Raw genomic sequence first — 12,289 nt, forward strand, 5'->3', positions numbered from 1 at the left:
ATCAAATCTATGCGTTGCTACGATCACACAGACGCGAAGAGCACGCTAATCGAAGCTATGGTGAAAAAGATACATCTACCGATAGATTTGCTTTATACATGGAAAAGAAAACTATAGCCTTCATTTATTTTAACTATATAAATTCATATATATAAGATATTTTATAAATAATATAAATTGAATTAAGTCAAATTTAGATTTGAATTATAAAACTAAAGTAAAACAATTCATATTTTATTTATAAAATCTAGTTGCATAATTATTATTCAAATCAGAGTTTAAACCATGAAATTCTAGAAATAGTGACAAGATAAACATTGTTACTACCGCGTAGATCTCGTTGCAATGAATCTAGCGCAACTTGAACAAGTCAAATCAAAGCTAAAACATAGAAGATATGATTTAAACAAGATTTTCTTTTATAAAATAATAGATTAAATCTAACCATGAATTTTAAAAGTTAAAAACATACTTAACAGTAGTTGAACATGTAGACAATGTAAATATGAACCTAATGCAATTTGAACGGGTCAAATCGGAGTTAAAATGACAAAGTTATAGCCTAAATAAATCTAGTGGCAAAACTGTAAATAACTGAAAACGTATTTTTGAAGTCAACCGAACAAAATACGCTTTTAAAAGAAGAAGGCATAATCTATGAAATATGCAATGGGTCACGGGTTCGATAATACAAAAGCGCAGGGGCTCTTTAGCAAAAATACAGGGACGGCGGGGTATATACTTACAAACTTGGAGGACTCTTTAGCAAATGTGCCAAGCCGAAAGGGTAACTTCTAATCTGAGCCATTGAGCGTGGATTGGGCAGCTGAGATTAGATGGGACAAAGAGAATGAAGGTGCATTCGGCCAAAATAGGACTCCAGATGGCAGTGGCCATTAACGGTGGCAAGGAGCTCGCCGACGTGCACGGGAAAGCGCCTACGACCCATGTTACGACATGGGGAAGGCACCGGGAGAGAGAGCATAGTACGACGAACTCACCTAGGATTTATCGTTGACGATGAGGCACAGAAGAGGCATGGGACACGGCAGAGCAGATGGCGACGGCGGCGAGACTTGAGGCGAGGCGATAGCTTGTGATAAGGGTTGGGAACGGGGCGGCGCGAGCTTGGCTACTATTTAATGGGGCGGGTGGCATGGAGAACATGGCAAACGGTGAGGATGGGGTGGCGACGGACTCTCAGCGGTGTGGTTTGCTCAGAAGAGTTGGAGCAGGGCACAACACGAGGTAGGAGACGTGGTTGACGTGTGGGCCCATGGTGGCAGCGACTGCACACAAGGCAAGAGGAGGTGTGGTGCAGCGTGGCCTGCTTGCTAGTGTGGCTTAGGCTAGAGTTGGGCCAAAGGTGAGGTGGGCCGCTGCTCGGCACTGGGCAGTGCAAGAGATAGGAAAAAGAGGCGGCCCGCGTAGGATAGAGAGGGAGAGGAGAGAGTTTTTTCTATTTTATTTTCAAAATCAAATTCAATTATGAACCAAACGCAAATCCAAATATAGTTTCAAACATACTTTACAATGCAAATAGAAATGAGCAATTTTGGTAGACTTTCAAAATAAATTTTACAACTTTTTAAATTCTTCTATTTCAGAGCCATTTTCAAACTCATTCCCAAAAGCAATTTAAACCATTTTAAATTTTAATCCAAACCACTCAACCAAATAAATCAAATGCACCGGCATGTATGCACATCCATGTTGCTACTCCTTATGATGAATTTTAATATAATAAAAAAAATTTCCCTATATTTCATGAGCACAAAAATTCCAAATTAAATGTTTTTAGCTCTATTTCCAAAAATTCAAATTTTAGGGTGTTACATCCCAAGATTAGTGGTGTTTTTGTGTCAGCACTTATGTCCAACACCACAAAATCAATGGGAACAAAACAGCTCCTTATCTTGATAGGAATATCTTCCGCTATTCCCTCCAGATATTGAACTGATTGGTCGACAAGCTGCAAACACATTATGGTTGGGGATAATGACTTATGATAATGAATTATGATTATGTTTGTCATATACTACCTTTGGCATGACACTGACGCTTGCTCCAAGATCGCAGAGGGTTTGATCAAATTTTTGGGCATCGGTTGAGCACAAAATTGTAGGATTCCCTGGGTCCTTCTTTTCAGGCAGCTGATTGAGTATAGCTGTGCTACACTCCTTGGTTAATTTCACCACCTCTACACTTGGCAACAGCTTCTTTTTGTTGAATATATCTTTTAAATACTTGGCATATGTAGGGACTGTTGATGGTCACTAACACCCATTTTGACCATCAACATTTCACCCAAAAGCATGATAAAGTTAGGTAAATCATCATCAAATGAGTTGAATTTTGTTTATAATTCACCTAGTTCCACTTGTACTTGTAGAATTATTTGTATGTCAAAATTTTAGCCAAAATGGTGTAAAATATGCACAAAGGAGGAAAGTGGACGTGGTAGGGGGTCTTGGGCCCACTTGGCCACGTCGGCTGGTGCCACATAGGCACCGTCCGGTGCCCCACATGCCCCTGCCACGTTACTGATCCATGGGACAGGTCCTCCAAGGCTTCTCCACCATCGATCTTAAGTCAGTTTGCTTCAAGGGCCAGGATGGAGCTGCCTTGGATGCATGGGTCCACCATCATACACTTGTGAGCCTCCAACCGACCTTGGAACCGCCTTACCAACAAAATCTTAGCACGTGATGTCTTCACAACCGCCATTGAGGAGCAACCAAGATGCTCTGATCAAGAGGCGATGCATCCTAGGGCTGACCGATGCCCCTTGGCATCGCTCGGCACTCAAGGCACCCCACCGCCTTAGTTGCTGCCTACAAATAGCCCCACCGCATATCCACACTATAAAAGGAGGTATGGTGCTCGGTGGAGAAGTGCCCCATTCATTTCCAAGCTCTCCAAGCTTCTCCAAGCTCTCTACCTTAGCATAGCTCTAGAGTGGTAGTTTAGTAGTGGAAGTAGAGCAAGAGCGAAGCTTCCTTGGAGTCCAAAAGAGTCTCCTAGGTCTAGTATAGCTCCTTTGTAATTCTTTCATTTAGCATTTACTTTATTCAGTACTTTATTTTCAATACTTTATTTAGTATCATTGTTTTTGCTTAGTTCAAGTATTTGTTCATTATTGTTCATCATTAGTGAGATTAGATGCTTGCTCTCGGCATTACTATCATAGGTTATCTTTTGTTTAGTAGTCTTTCATTAGTACCGGTTCCACCATCTGGTTAGGTTACTTTGATCCCATTTCATCAGAGCTCAGATCAAAGTAGTAAGTTTATAGATTAAGCAAGGTGCTTAGGCTATAGATTACCTATGGATACGGCTAGGCCTCTGGATAGATTGTGGTAGTTGGCAAGTGGTGACAGCCTTGTCCATTCTCTATATTCCACCACGTTAGGTCTAGTCATAAAATCATAGGGCTCATGGTAGACCTTGTCTATTTAACTCTCCTAGTTGGTAGGTGGGCTATGCCCCTAAGTACTAGCGCATTTCTCCTAGTCACTGGTTTACCCTATGTTACTTAAGATAAATTGCTCGCTCTCCCACCTAGCTATCCTATCTCTAGTTTAGCTTATTTATTAGTTTACTTAGTAGTTCACACACAACCACTATTATCATTCAACCACATAGAATGAGATCAAGCTTTCATTTAGCAATCCTAACGATCATATATAAACTAGCCTCCCATCTCCTTTGGGAAAATATAAATTCGACACTCGGTACTCACCGAGCGAAGTGCTATGCGATAGTTCTATGCGCTTGTGGAATCCCTGCACTAGTCATTAAGAAGTATCAAAAGGGGCCTACATAGCATAAACTAACGGTATATGTATATATAATTTTTGAATTACCTCGATGAATTTCTTGAATTGTTCATCTTCGTTGCCTTTTTTATGCGTTACGGAAATGGCAACACCTCAGTGTCTAGAATTCATGAGGGGTGGTCCTTTGTTTTTCTTGAGGCACAATGGGGGGCTTCTTCTTTAGCTAGGACTTTGATTACTACTTTTTTCTTTATGGCCTCAGGATAAGGTGGATCATTATTAACGGTCACTAACACCTGTTTTGACCATCAACATTCCACCCAAAAGCATGGTAAAGTGAGATAAATCATCATCACATGTGAAGAATTATGTTTAAATTTCACCTAGTTCCACTTGTGCTTGTAGAATTATTTGTATGCAGGAAATATGGCAAATCTTGGCAAAAATGGTGACAAACATGGACCAAGGAAGCAAGTGGACATTGCAGGGCCACCTAGGCCCATAGGCCAGCATCGCCTGATGCCACCTAGGTCTCGCCTAGCCCACTTGGTGCCAACTTGGCATGTTGCCACTTCCCCGATCCATGGGAGCTCTTCCACAACCAATAGGAAGCGTTGATTTAAGTCGGTTTCAATCAGTAGTCATGATGGAGAGGCCATGGATCCATGGGCCCATTATCATAGACTTGGAGCATCACCAATTGACCTACCGGCCAAGTTTCACCATGTGCTGTCTTCACAACCACCTTGGAGGAGCAACCAGTGCCCTTGGATGCAAAGGTGGTGCATGCAAGGGCCAGGCGGCGCCACCTAGCCACCGCCCGGTGCCCCCCTATGGCCACCGACCTCCCTACTGCCTACAAGTACCCCTCTCCTCACTCTACACTATAAATAGTGGGTGTGGAGCTTAGTGGAAGGATGCCCCATTCATTTCCATGTTCTCCAAGCTTCTCTTAGCTTTCTAGCTTAGCATTAGCTATAGATTAGTAGTCTAGTAGTGGAGTAGAGCAAGAACGGAGCTTCTTAGAGTCTGAATGAGTCATCTAGGCATGGTATAGCTCCTTTGTAATTCTTTCATTTCTGCATTACTTTATTTAGTATTTATTTCAGTACTTTATTCAAGTATTGCTTGCTTTACTCTATGTACTTAGTCATTAGTGTTCGTCATTAGTGAGCTTAGGTGCTTATTGTTTGCCATTAGTAGCATAGGTTGTCTTATCAATAGTAGTCTTTCGTTAGTATCGGTTCTGCCATCTAGTTAGGGTGCTTTGATCTCATTTCATCGGAGCTTGGATCAAAGTAGTAAGTTTATACATTAAGTGTGGTGCTTAGGCTATAGATTACCTATGGACACGGCTAGGCCTCTGGATAGATTGTGGTCGGTGGCAAGTGGTGATAGCCTTGTTTATCCTCTGTATTCCAACACGATAGGTCTAGTTTTTAAATTATAGGGCTTGAGGCAGACCTTGTCTATTTAACTCTCCTAGTTGGTAGGTAGGTTGTGCATCGAAGTACTATGACATTTCTCCTAGTTATTTGTGTACCCTTAGTTACTAGAAAGATATACCGCTCGCTCTCCCACCTAGCTATCTCTCGTTAGCTTGTATTTAGTAGTTAGTTTAGGTAGTTCACACCCATCCTTCACTATTGTTCACATATCTAAGATCAACTTAAGACCTACCTTTAACAAATCCTAGTGCTATATAAATTCTAGCCTTCTACCTTTCTATGGGGAAAAAATATAAATTCGACACTCGGTACTCACCAAGCGAAGTGCTACACGATAGTTCTATGCGCTTGCGGAATCCCCCAATAGATGTTAAGAAGTATCAACAAGCATTTATGGCGCTGTTGCCGAGGGAGGCAACTGGCATCAAATTTATAAGGCTGAATTTGTTAGCTAGGTTGTTTTTAGTTATCCTAAGTAGTTTATCCTTTTTTCCTCATATCCTATCACTACCCTACACGATTATGGGCGATAAGTCCATTCATGATTTTTCTGCACCCTCAGCTACTAATGTCACCATCGGACCCAATGTTATCAATGGGGATGCTAACTTTGAGCTTAAGCCAACGTTATTTACGATGGTTTAAGCTAGTCCATTCTATGGGAAAGCCCACGAGGATGCAAATGCTCACCTCCAACATTTCTTGGAGTGAGCCATGAGGCTATTAAGGCTAGCACATTCACCATTAAGGCAGTGAGCCATGAGGCTATACATCTTCGCCTTTTCCCCTTCTCTTTGTTAGGAAAGGCTAAGCAATGGTTTTACTCTAACCATAACACTGTAGATACCTAGGATAAGTGTTCCAACGCTTTTGTAGTTAAGTTTTTTCCCATGGGGAAGACTAATGCTCTGTGCAATAAGATCTCTAGTTTTCAATAACTAATAGATGAATCGATTCACAAAGCCTGGGAATGAATGCAAGAGTACGTCTCTGCATGCCCACACCATGGCATAGAAGACTGGCTTTTGATCCAGAACTTCTACCATGGATTAGTGCCATTAGATAGGAGCCATTTAGATGTTGCTGCTGGTGGTGCATTCTTTTTGCTAAGTTATGCATATGCAAAGACACTGATCGAGAAGATGGTCTCCAACCAAGGATGGAGCGATGATCGACTCCAACCCTGTAAATGAGGTATGCATTCAATTAAAAAAATTGACATGCTTGCAGCTAAGATGGATCTACTCACGAAGAGAGTGGAACATTATGAGAAGGTGAGTGCCCAAGAGACACTCAAAGCCATGGATTCCCACATGACTTGTGAAGTCTATAGAGACGTTTGATATTCGGGCAATTTCTGTCCCAAAACCCAAGAGGACCTCAACTTTGTCAACACCGACAACGGGTTCCGTCCACAACATCAAGGCTGAAATCAGCGCTCCAACAACCAGGGAGGTAACAATTATTACTCTTCTTCTCGTTTGAATAATCAAGGTAATAATAGTTATGCTTTCTTGAAAGATCTTGTTTATAGCAATGGTAGAATGACTGACAGTATAAATAAAAAGTTGCATGCTCATGACAAGATGTCGAAAAACATAAATGCTAAATTGGATGAATTTTCTTCAATCTTAAAGAATCAACTTAGTTTTAATAAGATGATAGAAACCCAATTAGCTTAAATTGCTGCTGCTATGCCATCCTATGAAAAATATAGAATTCCTAGCAAACCTAAGGGGAACAATGGAGACAACCAACCTTGTTACTACAAAGTATGGCTATGCTTTAAATTTTTGGGGTTCCTACTTATTAGATTCCCCATTTACCATTAAGAAAGGTGATCCCGATACCCCCGTGATTACTTGCTCCATTAGAACTCATACCTTCCATAATGCTCTATGTGATTTAGGATCTAGTGTTAACATAATGTCAAAAGCAACATATGACAAATTGTTCTACACTACCTTAGCGCCAACCTCAGTTTACGTGCAATTAGCTAATCAATCTACCCGTTATCTTGAGGGAGTAGCCACTGATTTATTAGTTAAAGTTGGGAGTGCCTATATTGCTATAGATTTTTTTATCTTAGACATGGGTAACACCGAGGATACACCTTTAATCCTTGGTAGTCTTTTCCTTAATACTGCAAATGCTTGCATATATGTGGCTTTTGGGCAAATCCAATTCCACTTTGCTGGAAGAAAAGAAATATTTGCTTTTGCCTCTAGACAACCCCTCTTTTATGAGAAACAGGAAAAGAAGAAGCATCCAAAGAGAATCAAGATGAAGAAACCAAAGCCAATTGAAGAGCTGGAGAAACTTGTCAAGATGAAGAAGAATAGAAAGAGATGGCATACAAAGAAAGATCCATCCTCAAACTTGTCATCCCCTGAACATGACAAGGCCTCCAAGGTGGAACAAGAGGGAACACCCCCACCCAAGGACGAATGACCTTGAGCCTAACAAAAAGGTAAGTTTTCTATTCCTTGTATTTATTTACCGCATTTCGTTAGTTGCATTTCATTTCCAATAAATTTGCTTTACATTGCATGATAGGTTAGTTGCATTTAGCTACTCTATGTTAATAAATAAAGTTCTATAGTAGCTAATGCCTGATAGGATAGATATGCATTTAAAGCAACATATATAAAGATATTTAATAATAATGAATAAAATTCAGTAGCATCCCTACTGAATAAGTTATCTAGTAATTATAGGTTTCGCTAGTTATTTATGCATTCTAGTAGTATTAGTTAGTCAATAAAGAAAAGAATCAAAAGAGCTGCTAGAAGACATTCCAACCTATGCAAAAGGCAAGCTTGGGGGAGGCGTCTCTCCCTGCTCGGGTATGAAAATCTTAAACCCTCTCTTTATTTAGTTTGCTTTATATTTCAATATTCATGATCATAGAATGTAGGGAGGAGTGCCTTTAAATTGTTTTGAGAGAAACTCTGCTCTAATAAAATGATGATAAATTATTTGCAGATGATGAATAGTTGCTTTGTGATACTTTGCAAAAGCTTGTGATACAGCCTTATACTTCTTAAGTTTTGAGCATGATAAACTTAGAGTTCATCTTAAGTTGAATGCTTTCATGGGTTGCAAATGCTAGAACCAAGAATAGGCTTTTGTGAGATATGTTGTATGCCATAATTAGAGTTAATCTTTGAACCTATCTAAGGAATGGTAAAGACAACCTAGAGTTTTGTTTTGCAAAATGCTAAACTCTCTTGCTAGATGTTCCTCAATGGTGATAAATTCCTACCAGAGCCAAATAAATATCCACTCATACATGATAAAGCCACCATAAAAGCTGCTTGTTTGTTTTGAGCTTTTTCAAGCCTTGTTGATATGAGTAGAGAAACTTTTTATGCTTTTTGATCAAGATTACGTACACCCACATATTTATGCTATTCCTACACTAGGGATACACATCCACATATGCATTCCATTTATTATTCCTCTATGAGAATCAAAGTTACCTCTCTATGCTATATTACATCAAAAGAGAGGCATGGGCCATAGAAAAAAATGAGAGAGAATAAAAGAGCAAAAAGCTCTAGTGTTCAAAAAAAGAGTGAGAAAAAGAAAGTAGCCATGACCTCTCAAAAAGAAGCTAGAGAAGGGAAACTTCTCAAAGGAGTACCACTTCCACCAAATATACCATACACATGCACATCTTCATCAATTTGTATGACTTGTTGCTCCTTGTGATCCAAGTGTTTGACTTAGCAATAGATTCAATTCAAGTAAGCCATGTTTTTACCCCTACCTTGAGCTCCACTAAGCTTTAGGATAGAAATTAAAGCTAAAATTCATGGCCTTGGTGAGGATTTCAAACACCATTGAGTGACTTGAGTGTACCATTGAGGAACTTAGGCAAGTTTTCTTTTCAAATCATGTGAAAACCTCTAGGAAGTTTGAGCTAAACCAAAGTAGGCAAAAAGTATCTATCTAGCTATACATTCTTGCAACTGCTTGTATCAAGGTGAAGGCCATAAGCTCCACATTGCTAAGACTGATGGTAAAATTTCTAAGTGCTAACATGTTCAACTGAAGAGATAGTATTTGTTTGTATACAAGTCTTTGTAGGGCATTATATAGTAGCAACTCCTGATCCAACAACCTATTCCATGCTAAACCTGCATCTTTGCTGAGGACAGCAAAGCGGTAGCTTCGAGACCTTGTTGACGGTCACTAACACCTATTTTAACCATCAATATTACACCCAAAAGCATGGTAAAGTGAGGTAAATCATCATCACATGTGAAGAATTATGTTTAAATTTCACCTAGTTCCACTTGTGCTTGCAGAATTATTTGTATGCAGGAAATATGGCAAATTTTTGCCAAAATGGTGACAAACATGGACCAAAGAAACAAGTGGACATGGTAGGGCCACCTGGGCCATAGGCTAGCACCACCTGGCGCCACCTAGGCGCCGCCTAGCCCCGCCTGGTGCCAACTTGGCACATTGCCACGTTATCGATCCATGGGAGCTCTTCCACAGCCACTAGGAAGCGTTGATCAAAGTCGGTTTCAACCGATGGTCATGATGAAAAGGCCATGGATCCATGGGCCCATTGTAATAGACTTGGAGCTTCACCAATAGACTTACCGACCAAGTTTCACCATGTGTTGTCTTCACAACCACCTTGCAGGGGCTACCAGTGCCCTTGGATGCAAAGGCGGTGCATCCAAGGGACGGGCGACGCCACCTAGCCACCGCTTGATGCCCCACTATGGCCACTGACCTCTCTGCTGCCTACAAGTACCCCTCCCCTCACTCTACACTATAAATAGTGGGTGTGGAGCTCGGTGGAAGGATGCCCCCATTCATTTCTATGTTCTCCGAGCTTCTCTTAGCTTTCTAGCTAAGCATTAGCTATAGAATAGTAGTCTAGTAGTGGAGTAGAGCAAGAGCAGAGCTTCTTGGAGTTCAAAAGAGTCTTCTAGGTTTTGTATAGCTCCTTTGTAATTCCTTCATTTCTGCATTACTTTATTTAGTATTTATTTCAGTACTTTATTCGAGTATTGCTTGCTTTACTCTATGTACTTAGTCATTAGTGTTCATCATTAGTGAGCTTAGGTGCTTATTGTTTGCCATTAGTAGCATAGGTTATCTTATCATTAGTAGTCTTTCGTTAGTACCGGTTCCACCGTCTAGTTAGGGTGCTTTGATCTCATTTGATCGGAGCTCGGATCAAAGTAGTAAGTTTATACATTAAGCGTGGTGCTTAGGCTATAGATTACCTGTGGATATGGCTAGGCCTCCGGATAGATTGTGGTCGGTGGCAAGTGGTGATAGCCTTGTCCATCCTCTATATTCCACCACGATAGGTCTAGTTTTTAAATTATAGGGCTCAAGGCAGACCTTGTCTATTTAACTCTCCTAGTTGGTAGGCAGGTTGTGCACCAAAGTACTATGACATTTCTCCTAGTTATTTGTGTACCCTTAGTTACTAGAAAGGTATACCGCTCGCTCTCCCACCTAGCTATCTCTCGTTAGCTTGTATTTAGTAGTTAGTTTAGGTAGTTCACACCCATCCTTCACTATCATTCACCTACCTAGGATCAACTTAAGACCTACCTTTAACAAATCCTAGTCCTATATAAATTCTAGCCTTCCGCCTTCCTGTGGTAAAAAATATAAATTCGACACTCAGTACTCACCGAACGAAGTGCTATGAGATAGTTTGGTGCGCTTACAGAATCCTCCAATAGTCATTAAGAAGTATCAACAATCATGAGTAGTTTTTCCACCTGTTGTGGTTATAGCATTAACTTTTCATTATTATGTGAAAATTTTGAATTCAATGTAGCTAGTTGGTTTTCTAGCTTTTTATTAAAGTTAAGCTGATTCCTTAGAGCTAAAGAAAAATCATCAAGTGTAGCATGAATATCTCCTAAAATCCTATCATGATCAAGCAGCTTACTATGTATTTCTTCATTAATCTTAGCTTGACTAAAAACAAGATCTCTAAGAGAAGAGTAATCAAAAGGATGAATGGGTAAATTACCTTGATTGATGCGTGGATTCTATCTCTGGTAAGGCTGATGTGGAGGTGGTCCGTATCCACTGTCGTTGAGGAGGGATTTGAGATCTCTCCTGGGGCAGGCATTACTAGTGTGATTCATGCCTTTGCATTCTTCATATGTTAGGCTTACCTATGGCTGTTGTTTGGTTGCAAAATATTCTAGCGCGGCATGAACTATTTCCCAATTTGCTCTTTCTTCTAACTTTTCCAAAGATATTACATAGATAAAGAATTAACTTCATGACTATGTGATATACCTTTGAGATGTTTGTCTATCCATCCTTGGTTTTCCACCATCTTCTTGATCAATCTCTTTGCTTGTTCCACCTTTAGGGAGAAGAATGCTCCTCCGGCAGCAGCATCGATTTATTATTAGGACTCCATCGTGAGTTAGTGGTAGAATTTTGGATGAGCAGCCAGACACAATTCCATGATGAGGGCATGCTTGGATGTATTCTTGAAGTCGCTCCTATGCCTCGGGGATGGACTCTCAGAGTTGCTATTGGAAGTTAGAAATTTTGCTACGAAGGATATTGGTCTTACCAATGGGGAAGAACTTAACGAGGAAGTCCTTTGAACACTTCTCCTAGGTGTTCATGGCTCTCGCATTGGATTAGAACCAATGCTTTGCCTTTTAGAGCAATGAGAAGGGAAAAAGTTGGAGTCGAATGGAGTCTTGTGGGACTCCTTTGATTGAGAATGTGTTGCAAATCTCCATAAAATTGTGAAGATGACCATTGGCATCCTCGGAAGGCTTGCCATGAAAAGGGCTTGCTTGCACCATGGTTATTAGTGCTGGCTTAAGCACAAACTCTTCTTTTCTGCTAAGAATATTAGGACCTGTTGCTACATTAGAGAGAGTAGGGAAGGAATAGTCATGAATTGCCTTAACAAGTGCACCAGAACTGGTTGATGCAATACTGCTAGGATTAATTGGTTCATTGGGTGGAGGTTCTAAAAAGATTGGTTCAGTTGGTATTTCTGAACGGACCGATTTAGTTGGTGGAAGATTTGGATGAATCGAT

General features: G+C 40.4%; 2 non-coding genes across 2 annotated transcripts; one reads left to right on the forward strand and one right to left on the reverse strand.

The window, feature by feature from the left end:
- Positions 1-6,130: 6,130 nt before the first annotated feature.
- On the reverse strand, positions 6,131-6,239 carry LOC136478730 (small nucleolar RNA R71). Its single transcript, XR_010764444.1, has one exon. It is a non-coding gene; the product is annotated as a small nucleolar RNA R71 (small nucleolar RNA).
- A 5,450-nt stretch (positions 6,240-11,689) lies between these two features.
- Positions 11,690-11,796, forward strand: LOC136478648 (small nucleolar RNA R71). The gene has a single exon (XR_010764367.1). It is a non-coding gene; the product is annotated as a small nucleolar RNA R71 (small nucleolar RNA).
- The last annotated feature ends 493 nt before the right edge of the window (positions 11,797-12,289 follow it).

This window comes from Miscanthus floridulus, chromosome 8 (assembly GCF_019320115.1).
Source record: "Miscanthus floridulus cultivar M001 chromosome 8, ASM1932011v1, whole genome shotgun sequence".
NCBI classification, from domain to species: Eukaryota; Viridiplantae; Streptophyta; class Magnoliopsida; order Poales; family Poaceae; genus Miscanthus; species Miscanthus floridulus.